The following is a 19,507-nucleotide window of genomic DNA, read 5'->3' on the forward strand; positions in this document are numbered from 1 at the left end:
ACCTGTTGAAATTCTTCCTCCTTTTAATGAAAGTAACATATACTTCAACAGATGTTTTACCTGTCACTTTTGAGGAGTTTCTTATCTTTGAGATATGTGAGCCGAGTAGTACAATGTTGGATTTAATATTAGTCCTCATACTTGTATAGAAACGGTGTGTGGAAGCAAACAAATTCACCCAAAGAAAGTTGAAATATCTTTCCATTTAGTAAATCAGTTCAGGCTTATTAAGTCAACCTAAGAATAGAAGTTCTATCAGTTAAACTTTCCACTGGGATTTATGATTGGAGTGTATATAATACCTCATTACTGATCAATGCACAAGAGATGTTCCATCGTTAATTTGTATTCATGTGAATTATCTGCACTACTTTTCATTTTACATTTTTGTAAACAAAATCAAATTAATTATTAAACAAAATTGAGTGAACTTCGAAACTCACTGGATCACAGTGCAACAATCAAACAGAAGTGGTGTTTTCTCAAGGATAGTCTATATTAAAGTTAGGTTTACAGTTATCACATTTCTTTCTTGTGGACAAATTAGATTTTCAGCAGTTTATGGAAACAAGAAATATGATGGTCTAACCAACATCACTTTTCAAACTAAACAAAACCTTAAAAGTAAGTTTAGTAAGACTATCTTCCAAAGCACTAATAAGATAATGTATAAATTATCCAAGTGCTGTCACTGGTACTTTCAAAAAAAATTTGTATATTTCTTTACCAAAATCAGGTTTTACCTGAGAGTTTCTAAAGCATAATATGTGAAACTTGTGGCAGGCAAGTTATTAGCTTAAAGAAAAAGTGTTTAAATATGTCAGCTTGTTTGGTTTTAGAAATCAGTTGTGCCAATGCCTTTGCTACTTTTGAATATGAAGGGAAATTATTTCACAGGATCATTGGTGCTAGAAATTAGTTTCTATTTTACCTTTTCTAATCTCATCTGAAAATAGCCATTCTCTATATATATAAAAAATAAATAAAAAGGTAGCAATTATTTTGCAGAAAGAAATCAGTAAAACATCTTCATTCTTAATTTTTCTCTGTTCAGAGGAAGCTGTCATAAAATGTGGCCGCTGACATCATAGACCAACTGACTCTTGGGGACGTGAAGTAGTGTCTTGTGGGGAGTATTTAATTATCAGCCAGTTCATTGGCCCAGCTGCATTAACATGAGTCATCTGAAGGACTGTTTATAGCCATTATTCAGAGCAGAGTTTGCATTTGATAAATTCATAAGCATTACCAAAATGAATAAGTCTAAAATGTTTTAAAAGGTATAAAAATTCACAGCAGCTTCCTGACTTAAATGTGTGGCCCAACAGGAAAAAGCAGCATGAAGTTATCTGTTTTGTTTGGGTTAAAAGTTTTGAAGAGTGCTTCTGAAACACTTTATTTACATGTTTTATTTTCTGGTACAATATTTTCAGTTAATTCAAATTCAGCTCAAATTAAGAACTCCGTGTGCTTTGGGATAATTAAATTACTGTCTCCTCTTATCTTGGCTCACCATGCAGACTATTGCCCACCCCTATAGCTGCCTTTACTCCATTGCTGTAGCAGCTCTGTTATTTAGAAATAAATCTTTTCTTCTTCCCATCAGTTGTTGTGAATGTAAACCACCCATGGGAAAAAGGAGCATATTTGGATGGACTTCTCCAGTGATAGAACGCGAGGGAACAGCATGAAGCTTCGGCAGGAGAGGTTTAGGCTGGATATAAGCAAGAAGCTCTTCAGTGAGAGGGTGGTTGGGCACAGGAACAGGCTCCCCAGGGAAGTGGTCACAGCACCGAGCTTGACTGAGTTCAAGAAGCGTCTGGACGATGCCCTCAGTCACATGCTCTGACTTGGCTGGTGCTGTGTGGAGTCAGGATTTGGGCTTGATGATCCTTATGGGTCCTTTCCAACTCAGGAGATTCCATGATTTTGTGATTCTTGTTTTCGCTTGTCTGTCTGTATTCAGGTGTAAGGGAAGGAGTAAGAAAGGATATTTTAGCTGCTCCTGGTTATTAAAATTGACCTGGATGTACTGTGGCTGGGAAGGGACAGGATGAAGAAAACCAGTTTCTTATGAATTTAGGTGAGAAATAAAGAAGGAGGGATGTGGAGTGTGGGCGAACAAGTATATTAGCCAAGCCGTGGCTGCAGCATTGAGGAGCATCAGCCCTTTGATGCCCCCTGTGTCGTCTGGGCAACCCGGGTTGCCATAGTGACGGTGGCGGGGCGAGTACCGATCGCCACCGCCCAGCCCCTCTGGGGGCTGCAGATGCCAGCCAGATCTTAGCCACCCTCCAAAATTTGTCTGGCAAAATAGAATTCCCATTGGAAGAGAGAGGCCATGCCGAAGGCTGCAGCCAGCTTTCAAGAGCTGTTATACATTTAACAAAACTCTGTAGTTTTGGGTGTCTCTTTCTGCTGGTTGGTAAAAAGAAGTGATGCACACTGCTTAAACGGCTGATCTGGAAAACAAACTCAGCTGGTACTATTCCAGGGGAACAAGCAATGATGCAATTAGATTTTTCTTTTTTTCTTCTTTTCTTTTTCCCTTCCCTTTTCCCTTCCCTTTTGCACATTACTAGCAGCACAGAAACATTAATTACCTTATCTGAAAATAGCATAAAAATGAAATTAACCCTCTTACTTGTTCATGCATAGCAGTGAGCTTTGATGGTAGTAACTGACATACTATGTCCTGCACAAGCAGCCATTTATCTGTAGTTTGAAATGTGTATTTTACTTAGCCTGAAATGGCATTTTTAAGGCATGTGTCTTTACATAAGAGGAAGAATTTTTAAAATAGCCAGTTACATTCAACCTTAAAAATGCATCAAAGGACGACATCATTTGTGTTTCTTTCTGAAAGGTGAAAATTGGTTCACAGTTTAAACCAGTTACTGTTTTTGAGATGTCTGAGGTTTGCATTACCTTTGTGCCACATAAACTGGCTTAAAAGGTAGAATGTTTGTTTTTCTGCTTCTCTTCCCCACCTGTGCATATGTATCTATTTATAACATCCAATCCTCTTGCTCAATTCTTTCTGTCAACTCAGTGACTGAGATGAGATTTTTACTGGTTCAGTTCGGTTTGGTTTTGGTTTGTTTGCTGGTTGTTTGGGTTTTTGTTTTGGGTTTTTTGGGGTTTTTTTAAGGGGGGCGGGTGGGGAGGGGAGGGGAGAGGCATTGCTGTTGAAAGTCATAATGGGATACCCAGAAAGATTTAGGAGAAATGCTAGGCTGAAGACAAGCATGGTAGTTCTTCATTGAGTGAGTCTGTCACTGTACAGCAGGCTGACTGTCATCAAGAAGAAGCACTTCTGCCACTGTAGATGTGTTTTGGGAAAGGGGGGAGTTATGGAATAGCTTACTTGGTGCAGAGTTTGTGAACGTGTTACCTGCAAGAAATGTCTGGAGCAGAGCTGTGCAGACATATTTTTCTTTTTCTGGTGGGAAGACAAAGAGAAAGAGGAAAAAAAAATACTAAAAAAAGCACACTTTTCTGCATTTTGTTAAAACCTGAAATTTCTTTCCATTTGACATGAAATATTTGCTTTTCTGAAGGAAAGCAAGAAAAGCAATAGAAAGGGAGATGGATGTTACTGCCTTTGCTCAACACTCAGATTACTTCATCATTTAGCCAGGATATGAGAAACACAGATTCAGTTTCTTTCCCTTACTTGAGAATATTTGTGAATTTACTGGAAATAAACAGGTCTCCTACCCACCAGGACAGCGATTCTTTTCCAATTGGGGCATGCCCTGAATATCTATGAGCAATGGAACAGTCCTGATGGGCCGGTCTGACTTATATCTCAGAGAGAAGTGGGTTTGACAGAGTTAAAGAAGATATCCAGCCGTCGCATTGGATCATCAAGAAACTTTTAAGGTGAAGTTCCGAGGTTTATGGTCTCGGTTATGACAATTTAGATAACCCTTAGGTCAGGTCAAATAAAATCTAAGAAGATTTAGATTGATCTGTGGGGCTGTTCTGTGAGGTGCATGTTTTTCTGTGTGGATGATATGCGAGTAAAATCAAGAGAACACATGCCTACAGCCTTTCTTTTCACATCTTTCATACAACCCTTCTTTTTGTAATAACCCATGAAAACACTCCACAATAAATGACATATTTTTTCTCCATCTTTGGAGAAATACAATCCCTAGGCACCTTCTCTTGAATGCCTTGGGAATAAAAGATGCTGTGTTTGACATGGTTCTGTAGATCACAGGACCGGTGCTACTATTTTATGCTTTTTTTTGGTTTGTTTCTTATGTTTCTTTTCTTTTGGAGGTTCATGTTTTCCTGCCAGCTTCAAATGAACATAGTCACTTCCTAGGAAAGTTACTGTTCTAATTTCACTTCATATTTTTCCAGCTCATCTCCCTCATTGCTCTTTTCTGGGTCCTTCATGGGAGAAATTGTTTTAAAAATATGCATCAATTTAGGTAGCAGACAAATTCTTCTGCAGTTTCAGGAACAAATCTCTTGTATTTTTCTTTCAAGTAATCATCAATATGATTTAAGCTCTGGTGTGCGAGTACTAACGAGTCATTTCAGTATTTTATTTATTAGTATTTTTTCTTTATCTCCTTTTTTAGCCATTAGTTATAATTAAGATAAGCATTGAAAAGCACAGCATATGTTTCTAACATCCCTACCGCATTTTCCCACACTAACAGACGGATTAAAGGTGCCATTTAGGTCAGGCTTTCATCTCACATGAAAATGTCCTTCCTGGTTTATAGAGTTTATGAAAAAATAAATCCCTTCTTTCTTGGATTTTACATTATAATGTTAGCATCTTCCATCACTTCAACAGCCCACTCACTTCTCAAAATTAATTCCTAGGTTTTGATACTTCTGTCACAGTGAAACATAATGGAAAAGAAACCTATTCTTCTGGACTGGCTACCCATTAAAGATTCAAGTAATTGGTTGGCATTTATAAGATAACACTTTAGTCATAAGTATTCATTTGGAAAGCAAGTGAAGTTTTCTGACTTTCCGTAATGTAAGAGTGCAGGTTCTTGTTTCATTCACCTGTGGAGTTCTAAATCTGCGCATAATTTGTTCCTTTAAAACCCATGGGTACTTTGATATCTTAGTCTAGCCATTAAATACAAAATATCCAAGAAGGCTGTTAGTCAATATCATTTGCCTCAAGCACCCAGGGAAGGAAACTCAGAGAGACAGGTCATGTGGAAACTAGTTATAATCTCTTAGCTTTGCTATAAATACAAGTTGAAGATCAAAAAGGATGTTCAGTTGAATAAAAAGTTTTAAAAAAATAATGGCAGCAGTCAGGAACATCAGAAAGGGAATTTCAGTCAGCCTGTGTACATGGCTTGGTTTTGGTTGTTTTGGGGTTTTTTTGTAAAGTTGAATGTCCCAAAACTGCCAGGAAACAGTTTGAGTTACTCAGATTCATTCTGCTGCGTAATTTCATGAATCCTTTAGAGTTTAGCACAGAGAATCCTGTAAGTGTCTGTGATAGCATTGGGTTATTTTTTACAAAAGGAAGAACAGAATCAGTAAATGCACTCCCATAGAAGAGTACAAGTTGTGGTGCTCTTTTATAGAAGAGTTAGGTGCTAAAGGAACTATTTTCTGCTGATGTAACTACTTAATGTTGTGAATCAGAAAGGAGCTTTGTTAAGTGGTTTAAATAAGGACTTAACTTTAGTCAATGTAAGTATTACTACCCCAGATAGTAACTTTTAAGTACCAGTATAGAAGTATCATTGTTATTCCAGGTGGAAATATAACTTGGCTTGTGTCCCAAAATGCAGATATAAACAATATTCCCCAGTCCCCTCCACCAGCAACATCTGAACAACAGTTTGCTGGAAAACCAAGTGTGAAAGACCTTTATTTCTCAAGCATAAAGTATAAACCAGATAAATACCATGGTTCAGAGCTTCACGCACTGCAATAAAGTTGAAATATTCACCAAGTTCTTTACACAAATGAAGATTACAATTCATTTAGCGGCACAATTCTTTTCAGACGAACCCTGGAAACTTTGATGTGAAGCAGATCCGTTTGTTAAGCTGTGTAGCTTCTCTGTTGCCCCGTAATTCATTATGCCACTTGGTAGATCAGTGAATTTGGTAATATAATACAAATTTATATTTTGTAACTATTCATGATGTTCTAAAATACTATAATTATTCTTTTTCATGTTTGTAGAATATTGAAGAGCTATTTCTTTCTTTTATAGTATTGACATCCTAGCTGAGCATGGTAGGAAGAATACAGAGCTTATCTATCACCTCATGCTTGAAAAGTCTGAGTTTCATTTAAATGATTCACTGTTCTAACTTGCACATATAATTACTGTAGGGCCGTAATAACGGGTCAGGAAAAGCAATTTCTGTTTGGATCAGATGATAGTATTACCTAATAAAGAAAGAATTCCCAGCAAAGATAGGTTGCAGATATATTGTTGTGATTACAGAGCATGATTCTCTTGGTTCCTCCTCCCATCTTTAAAAATGATTGATGCTTTATATTTTGTAAGTGTTGCTGTGGTGTCAACCTATGGGAAATTCTAAAAGAAACCAGTTTTATACATTAACCTTCCTGAATAGTTTATGCGTTAAAAATTATAAAGGTAAAGTGAAACCAGATGGACTGAGTAGAGCTGACAGCACCTTTCTGAGTGATGAAATTGCTATTGATTTATGACAAATACCAGTAAAAGCAGGCAGGGATTGTTTTGTTGTTGTCAGATGAGAACTGAAAGTAGGCAGGTTTTGTTATCAATCATTTGTTGTCGGTGTAAGACAGTGGCAGGCTGTTATAATTGATTTGATAGCTCCGTCTGACTTGAGCTCCAGTGGCCACCGCAGATTATGGCAATGCAGCAGTGTGGGGAATTGACATGAAAAGGAAGTGACATGACTCCTCAGAGGCAAAGTTGTATGATTTAAAGAGGTATGTTTGTCAAAACATTTTATAAATCAGAATTTTCAGGCTGAGATTCAATTTATTGATATCATACAGTTATGGGGTTACTCTGGAAATGGGTTTATCATATATTGTGGCATTAATTTAATAGACGTTTTATGACCTAAAAGGATTTGCATGGGTAAAGAGAATTCTTTTCTTCTTTTCTTTGCATTGAATAGCAGCTTACATGATTTCATTCAGTTCAATCTTTGATGAAGCTATTCCCCTGATACAGTATTTGTGCCAGTTATATCTACTGCGACTGTAGAGTATCACTATGACACTTTGATCCTCTGTAATAGGCTGTTTTTATGTTAAAAAAAGAGAAAAAAAAGAGAGATAATGATGGCTATTAGAGACCATATGATAAGGTTTTTGGTACTCAGTTCTGAAGTAGCCCCAAATTATGCTATAAAGTCCAGAAAACTGTTTTGTTTCTCTGTGAACTTTTGATTCCTGAACAACTTTGAAGTTTGAAGTTTCAGCTGATTTAATTAACAAAGGCACATCGTCTTCTTTACCATTCCTTACAAGGGTAAGGATTACAGAATTAGAAAATACACTGCATTTTCTTGAAAAAAATTTGGTATAATTTCATGAAACTCATGGATACATTCCCCCTCTTCCTGTTGTATAAGTATTAAGTATACCAATTAGATACAGACTTTATTATCAAACATAATTATGTTTCAATAATTCTTTTATGTATGTGAGAACTTGAGAGGTGAGAAAGCATTATATACTTTCTATAATCTGGGGATCCATGAGCTAGGAAGGACATGGACAGGTAAGTAGGTGGAAAGATCAGAATTATTTTTTAATTCCACTGCAGTGTATCTGTAAGAAAAGTCAGCAACAGTCTGACTGGAACAAGGGAAATATTTTTGCCATAAAAGAAAGTGAAGTATCGATGCCATTCACCAGTTTTAAAAATAATTAATTCAACAGAGTAAATGTAGAGCAGCGCTGTCAGGATAACACAGAAAACGAGAGACCATTTAAAATTAAGTGGTCAAAACAGCCTGGTTTGTTTATTCTAACAGAACAAAGGCAAGAAGTGTATGTGTACATATGTGCATATATGTGTGTATATAAAATATATATATGCATATCAATTCTATACAATTTATATTATATATGTTGTTTATGTTTGAGAGGGTAAATGCAGGAGAAGTAATGTTGATTTAGACAGCACGAACACGGGAGCAAGGGGAGATGCAAGTGAAGCTTTGAAAACAGCATTCTAGTAGGATGGGAGGTCAATCAAATGTTTTAAAATTTTACCTGTTAATCACAAGTAAAACTTTATTGGCATCATCATTAAGCATAATAGGGAACCAGAATCTCTTAAGGATTATATCCTATATTTTTAACTGATTTTTTGCACTCATTCGTAATCTTTGCCAGTCCATGCAGTTAAAGTACTCTCAAAAAAAGATGGTCTTTTGTTGATTTGGTATTACAGAAAATAAATATTATTTGTACGTTATTGCACTCCAGATGCCAAATATAGCTAGAGCTTTTAAATACTTATAATTTCCCTAAATTCTTTCAATTTTATTAACATATCCATGTTTAAAAAAATGTTGATTTTTTGCTGATGGATATTCATGTCATGGTAACATTATAGATAGCATGAAGAAGGGACAACTGATAGAGGTGAAGAGGGATCATATTTCATACTGCTTCTAAAAAATCCAGTTTAAAGAGGTTGTTAGGTGGATGAGATGTTGAAATTTGCTTCAATTACATGGGTGTTTTGATAAAATACTTGAAGCTAAGATTTAAAGAAGACACAAAAGGAGCATTGAAGTCTGCAAGGAACCTGGAGAGAGCAATAAAAATGGAACAGCTAGCATTAAAGATATAGGTAAAGGCAATATTATTGGTATAATCTTGAAGAACTTTGAATTTCTTCAACTGAAAAAACTTACTGTGATATTACTGTTCTGGCTCCTAAATATGTTCCTCTAGGAACAGATATCCAAAAAGAGAATACCTCTGAGAAGAAAATTGTTTCTGAAGAATTGAGGACTAAATTATTTGGACTTCATAGGTTTCGTTCATCATCTTACGTTGTACCTAGACACAACCACAGCAAGGCATCAGAGCGCAGGTGTAACACGCTCCCTCAGATTACTGAGCAACTGCAGTAAATAAAAATACTGACTGAAACCCCTACACAACTCAGAGAAAATGATGCATTTGCTTTCTCTACTTTTATGCCATGTTTATATTAAAAAGTAACACTGTAAATCCCCTCAATTTAAGCTGTAAAAGAAACCCCTAGAAGGTCTGTCCCACAAGAAACAGGTCTGGAGCTTGCAGAAGACAATCTGGGTTAATTAACTGCAGCCTCTAAGACAAAATTCCAACATGCTGAAGTTCATGGGTTTTCACATCAGTGGAGTACTGAAGTAGCAAAACTCCTTGTGTCAAAGGTGATTGTGCTTAATGATGTATCTAAACTAGTGATGCTTCTGTATCCTTGTTTCATTATATCATCTGCTACACTTCATCATTAGTACCGATCTCTTTATGCCAGTTTCCAAAAGCAGTGTATTATTATATCCTGTGATTTGTTTAATACACTAAGTTCCCCAGTTGAGGAGAATGCTTGCTCATTATGGAGCTGGCACTGCACTGAGGACTCTTACTGAGACTTAGACTTAGAACTGACTGCTCTGCTCTGACAGTATGCTCATTATGCTATCAGTTTCTAACCTTTACGTCCCGCCTTCCCACAGAACAAACTGAGAAGAATCACTTCAGTTATTAAACTGGTATTTCTCTACCAATAATCCATAACTTTATTTTCCTGCTTGCTGTTGTAGACTTCTCTGTCGTCTTGACAAAATTTGAAGCAGGTCACTAGAATGCAACGTTGATATTCTGGCCTCTGACCGTAAGGATACAAATTCTAGAAATTCCTCATCTTTCCTTAGATATTGTGAGCCCTTTCTTCTTCGAGTAAAACTATTTAAGATGAGCCATAAAATAATAATTTCCAAAACCAGTATTTATACTAAATAGATATGAAACCATTAAAGGTAAAATCTAAATTTCGATATCCTGTGAGCTAAATCATGTATGGCAGTTGATCTTGGAGATGGATAAAATTAATAGCTTGTTTTCATTAGTGTAGTGTCACTACTTCAGCAACTTGTTATGAAGCTAATAGGAAACTACTGATTTTTATTCATGTACATACTCAGAAACTCTCTCTCATGGAAGACCCTGACACGGCCTGGGCATTGACAGAGCCATGCCAGCTTCCCCCACACCCACACAAGGCTGCCTAGGCTGCACAAGCCACCCGGAGAGGGCAAACAGGGGATGATACATCCCAGGGCATGGCAGCTCACGCAGCAGTTCATGTGAGAGGGTGTGCAAGAAGGGCACCTCTCCGAAGCAGGGAATTTCACTGACCAAGTGGAAGATTTGAGGTACACATAACCAGACAACCAGTTGGGCTTGTTCAGCCTGGAGAGGAGAAGGCTCTTGAGAGACCTTCCTGCAGCGTTTAGTACCTAAAGGGAGCCTACAAGAAATCTGGAGAGGGACTGTTTATCACTAACTGTAGTGATAAGACATGGGTGTACTGTCCTTAAGCTGAGGGAGGGTTGGGTTAGTTTACATATAAGGAAGAAATTCTTTACTCTGAGGAGGTTGCCTAGAGGAGCTGTGACTGCCCCCTTCCTGGCAGTGTTCAAGGCCAGTTTGGATGGGGCTTTGGGCAACCTGGTCTAGTGGAGGGTGTCCCTGCCCATTGCAGGGATTTTGGACTAGAAGATCTTTAAGGTCCCTTCCAACCCAAACCTTTCTATGATTCTGTGGTCATCTGCATTAAGCCATTAACATTTTAGAGTGCATTTCATTAACATTTATATAGTAGCTCATCTGACTTTTCTTTGACTTGATATAGCTTGAGACCAAATCAGCTCTGAAATTTCCCAAGGTGTTTCTTACCTCTGAAGCTAGCATGTCAAAAACCCTAGGAAACTGCATGGTTTTCGATTAGAATATAATGATGGGACTGCAATTCCGGCAGAGTGGTGAAGGACGTGCACCAAAAGACACCTACTTACCTTCCCAACGTATGAGATATAAAAAGTAGTAATTATGTATGTAGTGAAAAATTAAAACTGGTGGGTTACTTATTTGCCTTAAAATTTCAGAACCCATTTGTATCCTATACTCAGTGTTCTCTGAAAAAGTGCATCTCTTTCATCCCCTTCCATCCCTCAGTAAGAATTTTGTCTAAAACTTCCTCAAGCAAGAAACAAGTATCCCCATCTCCAGAAGGTTCAAATTCACCTGCTCTGTAATGGTGATGTTACTACACCCATGCAGAAACTGTGAACAAACAAACTTTACAGCTATTTTCTATGCAGTGCCGTTAAGTCGCAGTGGGTTGAGATAAACTGAATCACTTTAATGTGTTTAAAAGTTATGTAACACCTTGAGGGGGAGGGGAGCAAAGGAAGTGTTCACTGTTTGCCTATTTGCCCATGAATCTTTAGGTTAATTTTTATTTTTCTTTAAGAATATTTTAATTTTTGACTGCTTTATTTTCTAATTTTACTCCCCCTTCACTTACCTAGCAGGGTAAGGCCATGCTGTACTGCAGATTATGTATTTATAAAGTAATGCTTTGTGTTAGGAGTTTTCAGGGGACACATTTTAGCTTGAAATTTTAATTGTATGCATTTATATCTAATCTATGTATTCCATTTCTGCTTTCCATAGCTTTATTATTATATTTTTCATGGTTTTCTGTCCATTATTGCTTTGCAAAAGGCCAATGCAAAAAAGGAAATTGGTAGCTAAGCAAGGTAAATAATGCTGAATGTCCCCTTATAGAAAGGAAATTATTTCCCTTATTTTATTTCTTTGAATTGCAGTTGGGCAAATGTGATTTCTAAGTTGGCTATGTCCTTTTTCTAAAGCACCCAAAAGCATTTAGCCAGATACTGACGCCTAACGAAATCCTACGGAGGTACTGAATAATCTCCATCATTCTTTATCTTCCTAAAACTTTCCAATTTTTCCTATCACCATATATTTTTTTGTGTTTTCTTGAACAGAGAGGAGAATACAAACAATTTCTCTCCATTCGTAGAATTTTATTTATGATTCGATTGGATGTTCTGAAGCTTTGCAAACCTAAAAATTACAACATGGTGATCACCTATTATAGTAGTTTTCTCTTAAGGCATTTTACTAGGATAGCCAATGGACTTTTGCTCATCTACTCATCATTTTTATGCATGCACATGTATGTGCTTATAATATGTTAAGACCTGTAGCACTTCAGAATACACAGTACTATATTATAAGTTTGTATAAATCTCAAAATCTGCCCTAGCTTTGCCAGATTTTCTGTGGTTTGAGATATCTCCGAATGAATACTGCTAGTATGTGACTTTGCTTTTCGTTATCTGCTTCCACATCACTTTCAGTATGTTAATGCAGTTTGTGTGAATATGTATTCAAAGTGAAAAGGATTAGCTTTTGGAAAGTATTGTAGGCTGTGGTTCCCAATACTGCTATAAGATTTATATACATTGTGTGCTGACATTATATATAATCTGGACAGGCTGGAATGTGGAATAAGACCTGGGAGCCCTGGTGGACAACAGGTTAACTATAAGCCAGCAGTGTGCCCTTGTGGCCAATGTCATCCTGGGGTGTATCAAGAAAAGCATGGCCAGCAGGTGGAAGGGAAGGAGGTTCTCCCCTCGTCCTATTCTGCCCTGGTGAGGCGTCATCTGGAATACTGTATGCAGTTCTGGGCTCCCTGATTCAAGAAGGACAGGTATCTACTGGAGAAGGTACAAAAAAGGGCTACAAAGATGATCGGGGACTAGAACAGCTCTCCTATGAAGAGAGGCTGAAGGACTTAGGACTTTTTAGGTTAGATAAAACAAGATTGAGGGGGATCTTATCAGTGCTTATAAATACTTGAGGGGCAGGTGTCAGGAGGATGGGGTCAGTCCATTTTCAGTGGTGCCCAGTGACAGGACAAGAGGCAATGGGCATGAACTTGAACATAGGAAGTTCCACCTAAATATAAGGAGGAACTTCTTTGCTGTGAGGGTGGCAGAGCATAGGAACAGGCTGGCCAGAGAGGTTTTGGAGTCCTCATCTTGAGATAACCCACCTGGATGCTGGCCTGTGCAGCCTGCTCTAGGTGATCCTGCTCTGGCAGGGGGCTTGGACTAGATGATCTCCAGAGGTCTCTTCCAACCCCTATCATTCTGTCTTTCTGTGATTCTGTGTTGCTTGAAAAGGATCTGTAGTGTATAGATAGTAAAACAGAGAGAAGTGCTGTTCCTTAGTAGGCACCTGATCTATTGACAATTTAAAATTAAGAATCTTCTTGGGAGAAAAGCTAAGGGAAAACCTATCAGAAAGGGACAATAATTATTCCCAATCATCCTGCTAGGAATTTTGGGGAATTAAGAAAATAAACCATTCTTTTAATTCAAGACTAGGGTAATTCTAATCTAGGATGGATAATCCTAAAATATAGAGCAGTCATAGAGTTTTAAAGAATAACTGTTTGGTAAACTAAGCATTAAAGTTTTGTAGTTGGAAACGGAAGTGAGTACATGGTCTGATCTGTAGATCTAAATGCCTGGGTGTTTACCGTTCTAATATTAAAGCTTTTACTTCTGTGAAATCTTATGTGAATGTTTGCTTATTGCATAGCTCACCAGCTCATTCTCTGAGTTATTTCTGCATATTTTCTATATTTAGTATTACAGCACTTTACATTGTAGTAATTTAAAGAGACTGGTTGTAAAATGCAGTACTTAGACAGAAATTCAGTAGCCAGGAAGAAAACTCAGGTAGAAAAAAGGGAGAAGAATTATCAGCTCTGATAGAGCCTGATGCAAAATAGTACATTTTGTACTTCATTTTGCATATAAACACACTTTAATCTTGTTCTGATATTTAAAAAAATGCATAGTTTTAATTTCTTTCGGTTTAAGCTTATTTAGACTTCTAATGTGGCTATAGCAATAATTTCCAAATTAAATTACTATATTATTTTGTACGTGTGTCTCTCAAGCTAATTTAAAGTATTTATAAATTCTTAGAATATCACTGTGTATGTCTGTTCTACAGTTTTTAAAAAAAAAACCACAAACAACAAACCACACACATAAAACCCCAACCATGACTCTATAGGAAGCAACAGATAAATAGAAATCCTTCAAAATAGACTGCATTGACTGTAAGGTTTAAGGATATTTTGGTCATGGTTTCACTAGGATGCTGCAGTGCAACTGTTCTTATGCCCTTGTTTTAGGTCTGTCCAACTTCCCAGAAAAATGAGGTTTAAATGAGAGTTATTTGACTATTGTAGATACTTAAGCAATTAAATGTAGCGTTGTCTGTTTTAGCTCTACTCTCACTGTGGAATTTCTGTTCATGAACACCAGAAGGAAGTTAACTTTAAAATGCTGGTTCACAAACATAATTTAACTGGTAGCACATTGTCATCTTCTCATCGATGCATTATCATGTTAATAATAAGCTTCATGTTCTGTGTGACAGATAAGCCACAGGGTTGGTTTTGGTTTTTTCTTTAAAAAAAATAAAATTATACTGTATTTTCTTTGATTTTGGGTAAGGCAAAATATGGTTATATGACTCAGGAATTTTTTCACTATGCTTAAGAATAAGTAATAAAACTTATGGCTAGTTAAGAGTTTATTTAATCTCTCACACAATGTGTTTGAGGATACAGGTAGCATTCTCGGGGGAGTTTTCTAAGAAAAATTTAGACAAATATACCCACATTAGACAGAAAGAACAGCATATTTATTTCTCTTTTGTATGCATATTCCCTTATTTTCTTCTTTGTATATATTAAAAAATATTACTGAGTGGAATATTTTGCTTGTGGAATATGGCAGCACTGATCTTGAGAATAAGAAAGAGACTTAGGTGGTCTTTTGAAGTACCCTTGTTGTTCTGTGTCCCTGGTATTTTGTTGTCTGTAGACTAAAGAGCACAATATTTGTATTTTCTTGTAGATAAGGATTTTCAGATGTTGATAATTTTTATTAGTCTCTTGAAGTCTAAAAGAAAAAAAGTCAACCCCCTTCTTGTAGTTTGGTGTCTAAAACTAGGCAAAGAGCTGAAGTTGATGAATGGAAGAACTAAAGCATGTTTTCACATGTCTTACAAGATGATGCGCCTGATCTTACCTGATAGAAAGTGATATTTTGACTGGTGTCGAGCAGTTCTCTGACACTCCTCTCCTTTGTTATTACTAGAGTCACAACTTCTGCATTCTTCCAGTTTTCTTAAGTCAAATCATCCAAAATCTTCATCAATTGTAGCTGCAATTTGCTTTGGGGTTACTTTAACTAATGCCTTAGGTCTGATTTTATCTGACTCAGGTTTTCTGGGGTTTTTCTTAGAAAATGACAGAGCTAGCTGTGCATTTAGTGCTCCTTCACTAGTATGAATTATATTCACAATGCAATTTTAGTGAATACTAAAGTCATTATACATTTCAGCTTTGGTGTCATCATCCACTCAAAGATTTCTTTCCCTTTCAAGTAAGTCTTTATTAGCTCTGCTCCTCCTTATCAGAATACGTATAGAATTTTATAAATTTTTTTCTTTCTTTTCTAGTTGAAAATCATTCTGTCCATTGATACTATTTTCTGAGGGCCATGCACTCACTTGAGTTACAACAACCTCATTCAACGCTACAGGCTTGGGGAAGAGTAGCTAGAGAGCTGCCTGGTAGAAAAGGACCTGGGGGTGTTGGTTGACAGCTATCAGAGTATGAGCTTTTATCAGAAAGTGTAGCCAGCGGGACTAGGGCAGTTTTATCTCCCCCGTGCTTGGCACCAATGAGGGCACACCTAAAGTATTGTGTTCAGTTTTGGGCCCTTTGCTGCAAGAGACATTGAGGTGCTGGAGTATGTCCAAAGGAGGACAATGAAGCTGGTGTGCAGGGTCTAGAGATCAAGTCTTTTGAAGAGTAGATGAGGGTTTGTTTAGCCGAGAGAAGGGGGAGCCCTTATTGCTCTCTGCAGCTACTTGTAAGGAGGTTGTAGTGAGGTGGGTGACCATCTCTTCTGTTGGGTAACAAGTGATCGGACAAGAGGAAATGACTTCAGGTTGCACCCAGAGGTTTAGATTTTTTAGGCTGTCGAGTCATTGGAACAGCCTGACCAGGGAAGTGTTTTGAGTCACCGTCCCTGGAAGTATTTTAAAGATGTGTAGATGCGGTGCTTAAGGACATGGTTTAGTGGAGGTCTTGACATAGTTGGACTCAATGATCTTAAAGTTCTTTTCCTACTTAAATGATTCTATGATTTCCTACTACCTTTTCTGTACTTTCTCTGTATTGAGATAATGTGATTCCAGTACTTTTATAGTGCATTCTTCAAAAAATTGGCCAATATTTTTAAACCCCCTTTTCCCTTATATTTCTTGCTATGGGAACTTTTATCTGTGCAAAAAGTAATGCAGTCTGTATTTACAATGAAGTTAATAAAGCCTGTATTAATTTCTCCTTTTCTAAAGCTTTTTTTTTTTCTTTGAAAATGCAAAATATTTCTGGCATTAATCTAAATTAAAATGTCGGTGTTCCAACCTGCTTTTATTAATAAGTAGCACTAAGTAATAATTTCCCTCTTAAAGATCGAGTAAAGTGCTATATCCAATGATGTGAAAAGGTTCTGTTTTAAAAAGAAAAATATGCTGTTCTGGAGAAAACCACTTTTATTCCTTAATTACATCTGAGAAAATGAAATATATATATATATGTATGTATGTATGTATGTATGCTGCTTGATACTAATTCAGATTGTTGGAGTATTTCAAAATCTATTTCCTGGTAAGATTTCTGCTTGATAAATTTTACAATCTCCCACGTGAAGCACTTAAGGTAGGTGGCTGTTCATACTGTTATGTCTTCAGGTAGACCAGCATTGAGGATGGGAAGTGTATTTTTAATTTTTTTCAAAGATTTCAAGTAGAAAAATTGGAAAAAAAGATGCATTTTTAGTGGCATTTGGGAAATGCAGAACATTTCACCTGACTTGAGTCTGAGACCACCTGATAGGTAATGATAAATGTGCACACTGGGGGGGACACTAAGCTCTCCGTGATTTTGACATACTGTAAACCTGTCTTCAGCATGCTGTTCAGAATATCAAATTCAATATATTTATTGAATATAATGAAGAACTTCCCCACCAATATGTTTTTTTTCTACCTTTCTACATTCACTGTCCTATGTATCCTAGAATATGTGCAGTATATTGATAGGAGCTTGTTTGCCAGTTGTTTTATTGAGCTGTATGTAATCCTGTCCTGCTAGAGGATAAGTACAGTGATGCCAGATTGGTCTCATTGTTAGTGCAGGGTATTGGAATCTTTTATGCAATAAGTGCACAATAATTTAACTGGTGATGAAGATGTAATATTTTCCATTAAAGTTTCTGTGTGAGAGTTTGATAAATGAGCGGTTAACCAGCTTCACAGCCACAGCAGCCGACCAGCATTAGCATTGTGTTCATCTGTGCTGGATAGGAAATAATTATAGCATTCAAAAGAAAGTCTGTGGATGGTGTCTGGAAGTGTAATGTTAGAAAGACATTTCAAATATTTTAAATAATATAAAAGTGGTGCTGAGAGCAAGTTCTGCCATGAAATTAAGTAGTTATGTTGCCAAAGAGGTTACATAGATGTATTGTAGGTGCCACATTTGTGATGTATGGTTCATTATCAGTTATGAGGGGAAAGAAGCCCCGTCAAGGACTGTGTTGCCAACATGTAATTGGGACGAAAACCAGCCAGATGACAAACTAAGTATACCTAAAACCACATCCATCAAATTAAAATTGTTCTCTACTTGCTGAAAGTTTATAGCCTGGAAAACCGCAGTACAAGGTTTATCTTCATCAGCAGTGTGGGTAAGGAGATGTTGAATTCAGCCTGAATTTGAGAAGATTAATTTGTTTATCTGTTCATTGAAAAGATCTTAATATTTGAACAAAAGAAGTTTAATTCCTTATTTTGAGAAGGTTAAAAATGAATTTAAAAAATACCATTGTTCCTCTTTCAAAGGACTCGATTATCTTTTATTTTTCCTTTTTGTTGACTAAGCCTCATTTATAGACATCTTTTCACGTCTTAGTACTTTTTCCCATTATATTATGTAAATATTATTTTGGAAACCTTGTAATGCACTTGATAAATCTTTATTTGCAGAATAAGTTAGTTAAAAGGTGAAATGCCTTTTTGTACCTGGGTTTAGAATGCCAGCTGGATTTTGTGAAGAGTCACTGTTTCAAAGTATTGGCATAGATCTTTATTAAAACTTGTGTAGGCATTAATAGTTAAACTAAAGCCCGTTGAGTCAAAAAAGCTGGATATAATATATATGTGCACATAATATCTGTGTGTGTGCATAAGCTTTATATAGACACCATTATTTTTAAATATATACACACCTATATTCAGTAGTATCAGGCATTCATTTTTTAGTAGCACAGAAATCATGGTTTGAAGAATACTAGTAAGGACACAGATTCTCTGTCACAGCTATTGTTAAATGTGGGGTTTGCTACTTTTGTTTTTCAACTTTAGGAAAATAGTTTGATTAAAAAAAAGGGAAATGAAAAAATTGTGAAAATTTTCACTTTTGGATGATAAACACACTAAATTTTTTACCTAAATCACTCACTGGAATTTAGAGCAAGTCAGTTATATCTGAAATTCATTGACTTTAGACTGACCTGGGTAAAATGATGTAGTTAACAAAAAAAACTAGCTCACAAAGAATATCTACCATCAAACCATATTTTAGATAACAATTGTTGTCCTCTTTTTTGACTTGCTAAAGTGTTAGGAAGAGGATGAAACCTTTTAATGAAATATTACTGAAAATATCTAGAAAATATTTTTATATTAAGAAAACCATCCTTTTAGTAATTAATATTTATTAGTGTTCATATTTGTGATTCATATTTTTTCTAAGCTCATTTTTATGCATATTTACAGTGCTAGTTCATTTTCAAGCAATAATCATATTTTAAGCTTTGAATATCAGTTCCCCCTTGTGACAGTTCTACCAGAAGAGAAGCCCAGTTTGGAAAGTCTAATTACATTGAAATTCTGATTCCCCTAGCCTTGTTATTGGCAAGAATTTTGGCCTTAGTGGAATTATGCTGGTGTCAAAGTTGTATCACAAAACCCACAAATCCAAAACTTAAAAGATTTGGGTTTAAGGTTCTTTAAGGTGAAATCGTGTATTAGGCATTACCAGACTATTTTTCAGCAAGCACAGAAATACCCTGAGTTATTATAGTGTGAGGTTCTAGCTATTTGCAATAAGAATGTAAATAACGTGGCACAAAGCCGTATTTATAATGACTAATGAAAGCTGTTATACTGCAATCAGAGTGATGCAGAGCAACAGGGCAATTCATTAGGAGAAAGACAGTTAACAAACAGCCAAAGTATGCCAGTTTGGACCGTTTCCTGTCAACTTCAAAATATGCACTCTGGTTTTTGG

General features: G+C 36.5%; 1 protein-coding gene across 1 annotated transcript in view; it reads left to right on the forward strand.

Moving 5' to 3' along the window:
- Nucleotides 1–19,507, forward strand: part of DIAPH3 (diaphanous related formin 3) — a gene marked incomplete at both ends in the record, with an annotated part of 231,898 nt that overhangs the window by 185,755 nt on the left and 26,636 nt on the right. The window lies entirely within an intron of this gene.

Source organism: Gallinula chloropus (assembly GCF_964237585.1).
Source record: "Gallinula chloropus genome assembly, chromosome: 1".
NCBI classification, from domain to species: Eukaryota; Metazoa; Chordata; class Aves; order Gruiformes; family Rallidae; genus Gallinula; species Gallinula chloropus.